General features: G+C 42.4%; 1 pseudogene; it reads right to left on the bottom strand.

Moving 5' to 3' along the window:
- Positions 1-333: 333 nt before the first annotated feature.
- On the bottom strand, positions 334-1849 carry LOC103046710 (olfactory receptor-like protein DTMT; annotated as a pseudogene).
- Between the last annotated feature and the right edge of the window lie 4806 nt (positions 1850-6655).

Raw genomic sequence — 6655 nt, 5'->3', positions numbered from 1 at the left:
AGCAAGCTCAGTTTCCCAATCAAATACTGAGGGATGATTAAAATCACTTTAGAAAATGAAAATTATATTTGAAACAGAACAATTTCTCTATGAGCTTTTTAAAAAATATACTCCTCCACGTTTCCAATAAATGGCAATTTTCTTTCAAATTCTCCACAATGTCATTGTCCACCCCCATGCAGCTTGCTATAACATGGTGTACCAATTTATATGCAATTGAAAATATAAAGGATTAAGCTGGAGCACACGATTTATGTGTTATATAATGTCTTTATTTAGATGTACACCTTAAGAAAAATCTAATTCAACAACAAAAAAAAATGCTACAACTACAATCATTAATGTTGCTTTGTGCTAACAGGCCAAATTGAAGTGCTTATCGTAACAGTTTAATTCCTCCTGATGCTTTTCACAGGTTATTTTATATTGTTCACCTTGATTCGTTTGTACAGTACTTTAATAGACTGTAATACCTCTTCTGTTTTCAGAGTATATATGATGGGATTTAACATAGGTGGAACAGTTGATGTTAAGATTGAATTGATTATTCTAGTATTTGGATGTACATTTTTCGTAAGAGCAAGAAAATAGACACTTAAGATTGGTAGATAAAACATAGCAACTAATATAAGGTGGGAAGTGCATGTTTTCATAGCTTTCATTCGCTCACCACCATGTGAGATCTTAAGCAATGCAAAACCAATACAACCATATGAAAATGCTATTAATAACAATGGAATAAAAATCATAACAGCAGAATAAACATAGGCAATGATACCATTGGCCAAATAATCATTACATGATGTTCTGAAAAGAGGGCCATGATCACAGAAATAACTTTCAACTTTGACTATAGATGCACAGAGTCTGGTGATCAAAGAGACAAGAAGAGCAATAATACACACAGACAAAACCCACATAACCCCAATGATTTGAAAAAGGTACCGCAGCATCCGGTCCAGCACGACCAGATTCTGCAACAGCTTCTACCCCCAAGCCATCAGACTCCTTAACTGCAGAGACTGAACTGATGGTTTTTCTGTACATGCACACACTCTTACCCCACTTACCCCAGAAAATGGAAAGCACTAAAAACCCTACTACCTCACTGGACTCTATTGCACACTGTGTAATAGAGGAATTACTACCTCACCTGGTCTTTTTTGCACACTGCAAAATTTGCACACGGTCTTGTTATTTATTATTCTTTGTCTGTATTGTGTTGTATTGTCTGTCTGCACTTTTGTACTGTTGCACTATTGTTCTTTCTACACTGTGTTTATGTGCACCATGGTCCTTGGAGGAACGTTGTTTCGTTTCACTGTGTACTCTGTATATAGCTGAAATGACAATAAAAACCACTTTGACTTTGACTTTGATCATCATCATTGTAGATTTGGTGACAATAGCATGATACCTCAGAGGAAAACATATAGCAATGACTCTATCAAAGGCCAAAGCAAGCAGATTAAAAGACTGCATGGACGTAAAGAGAAAAACAAAAAACATGCTTGAAAGACAGTCTCCATAAGATATACTGTTTATCAAACAAAAACATGTCTACATACTTCGGAATTAAAGCAGTGCTTCCACACAAATCAGACATGGCTAAATTGAATACAGCTATATACTTTGCTGTGTGAAGAGCACGAGCCAGGTATATGAGGCCCATTATGAAAGAATTACCAAAAACCGTCACAGCATACACAAAGCATAAAAATATATGGTAATACTTTACATGTGGCACATTGTAAAATCCATTGATATAGAATGTGGGAGGGTGAATAAATGATTCATTGTTAAAGTACACCACAGATGTCATGTCAGAAGAAAACTGGTTTAACATAAAATAAAGTTAATTTGAGTTAATACAAATGCAAATAAAAAAAGATAAGAAAACTGTTGAACAGAAAATAAATAGTAAATTACAAAGCAAGTAAAAAAAGAAGTACTGGACAATAACCCACAGTCAACTGACCCACAATGCTTTGATATACCTTCTGATTCTGGACATGAATTCTAGAAGAGACAAATACATTTATAGCGGAGCAATGTTCGCGTCATCTTAAAACACACCTCAAAAAAGTCTCTATTCACAAGACAAGGTTTTTCTCTCATAGATCAGAATGAATGTAAAATCAAAAGTAACATTTTTCTTATGTATTTTGAATATTTAATTTACATGCAATATTAGTTAAAAAGCACATTGTGATTATTTATATTCATTGTTTATTTATATTTGTTTATATTTATCTTTAATCTAACTTAACAGCGTTACCAAATATCAGCCATTAATACCCTTCTGGAAGAATTTGAGGCTCCTCTTTTTCACCAAACTGTGATTATTTTTCAATGTTTTGGCCTTATTATGTTAACTGGGTTTTGCACTAGGGCTTTCACTAGACTACATTACCTCTATTTTGATAATCATATGTTTAAACTAATATTTGTATGATAATTGGAAAATATAACAGTATAAAAAAGTATAACAATAGGCAAAGACAAAAGGAATCTATAAGGGTCAAATACTTTTTTTTCATGGCACTGTATATTATGGACACAAAGTGACTGGCTTGATTTGCTGCACTTAATAACATCATTATCATATTTAGGGTCCAATCCAGTGTGTTTCTCTTAAAGTGAGAAGACCATTTAGCATATGAAAAAGCAACATAGGAAAGGCCACAACAGGCCACAACACAACAGATGTTTAACCTAATGACTTATGCATGCATACTGCAACCCTAGAATATTAAGAAAGCGTAAGGGGGCATAAAATATGTGTTCTACTATTACTAAAGCTTTAGTGCTGTTCTGTTGAACTTGTAGTACATATTTGTATCTCACTACTACTTATTGAATTAAAGATTTCTATTTTTAAGAAATTGCTTTGGGTTAGCAAATATTAGATATGTCAGTTTGGAGAGTTTAAAAAAGCATTTGTTGGCTAAAAGCGAATAGTGCCCTGTCACGTCTGGTGTTCCTCCCACACACAGCTCTAACGGAGGTTTTCAGTCAAACAACTACACTTCCCAGAACGCACCACCCACTGACATCACACACACACCCACTCACGTGACACCTCACCTGCTTCCTCCAGGAAGCCCTGAAGCCCTGTGCCGCATATTGTTTGGTTCTTCCACTTTACAAAGCGTTATTATCTCTATGATTGTTTTTCTCGTGTATGACCTTGCTTTTTTTTTTTCTTCGACGCCGATTTTTGCCTGTGCCTCTGATTGTGGATTTTCTGTGTTTGACCTGGACTGTTTATTCGTTTACCCGTTTTGGATTATCTCTACTACTGGATCTATCGTGTATGAACTCTGGACTGTCTCCCTGTTTATGATATGGTTTATTCTACGTGCTTCCTGTTTGCTGGTATTACACTGCTTCTGTTTTTGACTACCCCTGTGTCATTCAAACTTTTAATAAAACCCAAAAACTGTATCTGCGAGGGTCTGTATTCCATCACAGGCTATGGACAATCTAATGGGGAGCTTTTGCTGACTCTCAAGTAAGGCCAGAAGCCTGTCGCTTCATATGCTCTGGAATTTCATAATTTGGAGTGCTCTCCACGCGCTAACGTGGTACGTAATTCTTCTCCTTGTCACAAGTCTAAGTGTTTTACACTACCTGTAAAAATTAAGTCACCCACTGGTTTGTTCTCTGTCTCAGCGCTTGTAGATTCCGGGTCGGAGGGGAACTTCATCAGCTTGGACTTGGTAAAAGAACACGGCATCCCCATACGAGAACTCCGTCATCCTATCTCGATTCACACTGTGGATGGAAGGTCGGTGCGCTCCAAGCCGGTGACACTCCAGACCTAACCCGTCGCACTTCAAGACAGCGCTCTACACTATGAGGAACTGCCACTGTTTGTGCTCCCATGCACCCACCACCCTGTGATTTTGGTCATGCCATGTCTCAAGACACATGATCCTGTGGTTTCCTGGACTGATGGGGACATTATGGTTTGGTCTCCTTTTTGTTTTAAACACAGTTTAGCATTAGTCGACCTAGCTCTACAGTCCACTTCTGTTGAAAACCCCGAAGCTGTAGAATTCCCTGTTAATCCTCCTGAATATTCTGATTATCTTGAGGTTTTCAGCAAAACTAACGCCTATAAATTACCTCCGCACCGTCCTTATTTCTGTGCTATAGATCTAGTCGAAGGTGGTACTCTGCCCAAGGCTAGGGTCTATCCCCTTACTCGCGACGAAGAGAAGGCTATGGCAGACTATGTTCAGGAGGCACTCGTGGCACTCCTGAGGATATTCTCTCTGATAGTGGCCCTCAGTTTACTTCTAGAGTTTGGAAATAATTTTTGAGCATTTGGGTGTTCATATCAGCCTGACCTCAGGGTTTCATCCCACTAGTAACGGTCAGTGTGAACAAGTTAACCAAGAATTAGGCAAGTTTCTCCATCTGTACTGCTTTAAGCATCCCACTGACTGGTCTCAGTTTCTCATATGGGCTGAGATTGTGCAAAACTCCCTCACTAACTCCACTTCTGGTCTTACACCGTTTCAGTGCTTTTTGGGGTACCAACCTCCATTAGCTCTGTGGACAGCTGTGCCTTCTGAGGTACCTGCGGTGAAGCGGCATGAAGCGGAGTGAGCAGGTGTGGGAGGAAACTCACCAGCAGGTTTCGGAAGTGTTGCACAAATGCAAGGAGCAGTCTGACAGACACTGAGGTAGTAGCCCCTCAGTACCAACCCGGGGATCGGGTCTGGTTGTCAACCCGGGACTTGAGGTTCGAGGGGGAATGCAGGAAAAGTATATTGGTCCTTTCAAAGCTCTGTCTCAAGTTAATGAGGTGGCTTCATGCCCAGTGTCGTGTTCAAAACTCTTTTCATGTTTCTCTGCTTAAGCCTCTTGTCCTGGGTCCACCCACTGAGGGGACTCCAGATAAAGTGCCGCCCATGGCAGTGGAGGGGGAGTATTTGTCCACCTACACTGTGAGAGAGGTGGGGGATTCTCGCAGGCGCTGCAGTGTGCTCCAGTATCTCATCGACTGGGAGGGCTACGGCCCTGAGGAGCGTTGCTGTATTGTGCTGGATCCTGCTCTTCTAGCCGAATTTCATGCTCGTCATCCTGGTAAACCTGCTCCTAGACCTCGTGGGCGTCCCAAGTTCTCACTCTCCTCTTCGGTTCCGGTTCGTCGGGGTTCCCCATCTCGCAATCTCTGCCTGTCTGGCACCTCTGGGGCTACTCCTGTTCCTCCAACGGTACTCCCTGCTCGTTAGGTGGACGTCATCGTGGTCGTCCCTGCTCCATCTCTGTTTTACTATGAATAGTGGATCATATATATATAGGTGAAAAATGCAGCTCACAAAGTGCAGTAAAGGCAGCAACTCATCACAGGAATGATAGTGCTGCTGAAAATAACGTGGGAATAAAGGAAAGAGTGTGATGGTGAAGATAAAATCAGCAGCCAAAGACCTGAAAAATGGGTGCAGGAAAGCGGGATAATGAGGGGTGTTCATACAGAGGAGAACTGCATCATGCAGATGAGAGCTGTGACCTTGCGGAGAAGAGCTGGGTCCATGCTGAGGAGAGCTGTGTTTGTACAGAGGAGAACTGCATCATGCAGAGGAGAGCTGTTTTCATACAGAGAAGAGCTGGGTCCATGCTGAAGAGAGCTGTGTTCATACAAAGGAAAGCTGCATCATGCAAAGGAGAGCTGGGTCCATGCTGAGGAGAGTTGTGCTCAGACATAGGAGAACTGCATCATGCAGAGGAGAGGTGTGTTCATACAAAGCAGAGCTGTGTTTGTACAGAGGAGAGCTGGGTCCTCGCGGAGGAGAGGTGGGTCCATGCTGACGAGAACTATGTTCGTACAAAGGAGAGCTGCGTCATGTAGAGAAAAGCTGGGTCCATGCTAAGGAGAGCTGTTTTCGTACAGAGAAGAACTGCATCATGCAGAATAGAGCTCTGTTTGTACAGAGCAGAACTGCAACATGCGGAGGAGACCTGTGTTCATACAGAGGAGAGCTGTGTCCTTGCAGAGGAGAGCTGTGTCTGCAGGGGAGATCTAGGATCTTGCAGAAGAAAGCTGTGTCCTTGTGGAGGAGATCTGGGTCCTTCCAGAGGAGAGCTGTGTCCATGCAGAGGAGAGATGTGTCCTTGCGAAGGAGATCTGGGTCCTTGCGGAGCAGAGCTGTGTTCATGCGGAGGAGAGCTGTGTCCTTGCGGAGGAGATCTGGGTCCTTCCGGAGGTGAGCTTGGTCCTTACAGATGAGATCTGGCTCCTTGCGAAAAGAGCTGTGTACATGCATAGGAGAGCTGGGTACTTGCAGAGGAGAGTAGTGTCCTAGCGGAGGAGAGCTGTGTCCATACCGAGGAGAGCTGTTTCCTTGCAGAGGAGAGCTGAGTCTTTGTAGAGCAGAGCTGTGTCAATGCAGAGGAGAGCTGTGTCCTTGTGGAGGAGATCTGGGTTCTTGCAGAGGAGAGTTGTGTCCATGCAGAGAAGAGCTGTGTCCTTGTAGAGGAGAGATGGGTCCATGCAGAGAAGAGCTGGGTCCTTGCAAAGGAGAGCTGGGTCCTTGTGGAGGAGATCTGGGTTCTTGCAGAGGAGAGCTGTGTCCATGCAGAGAAGAGATGGGTCCTTGCAGAGGAGAGATGGGTCCTTGCAGAGGAGAGCTGTGTACTTGCG

This window comes from Astyanax mexicanus, chromosome 20, assembly GCF_023375975.1.
Source record: "Astyanax mexicanus isolate ESR-SI-001 chromosome 20, AstMex3_surface, whole genome shotgun sequence".
NCBI classification, from domain to species: domain Eukaryota; kingdom Metazoa; phylum Chordata; class Actinopteri; order Characiformes; family Acestrorhamphidae; genus Astyanax; species Astyanax mexicanus.
This window is presented reverse-complemented; position numbering and strand designations above follow the sequence as displayed.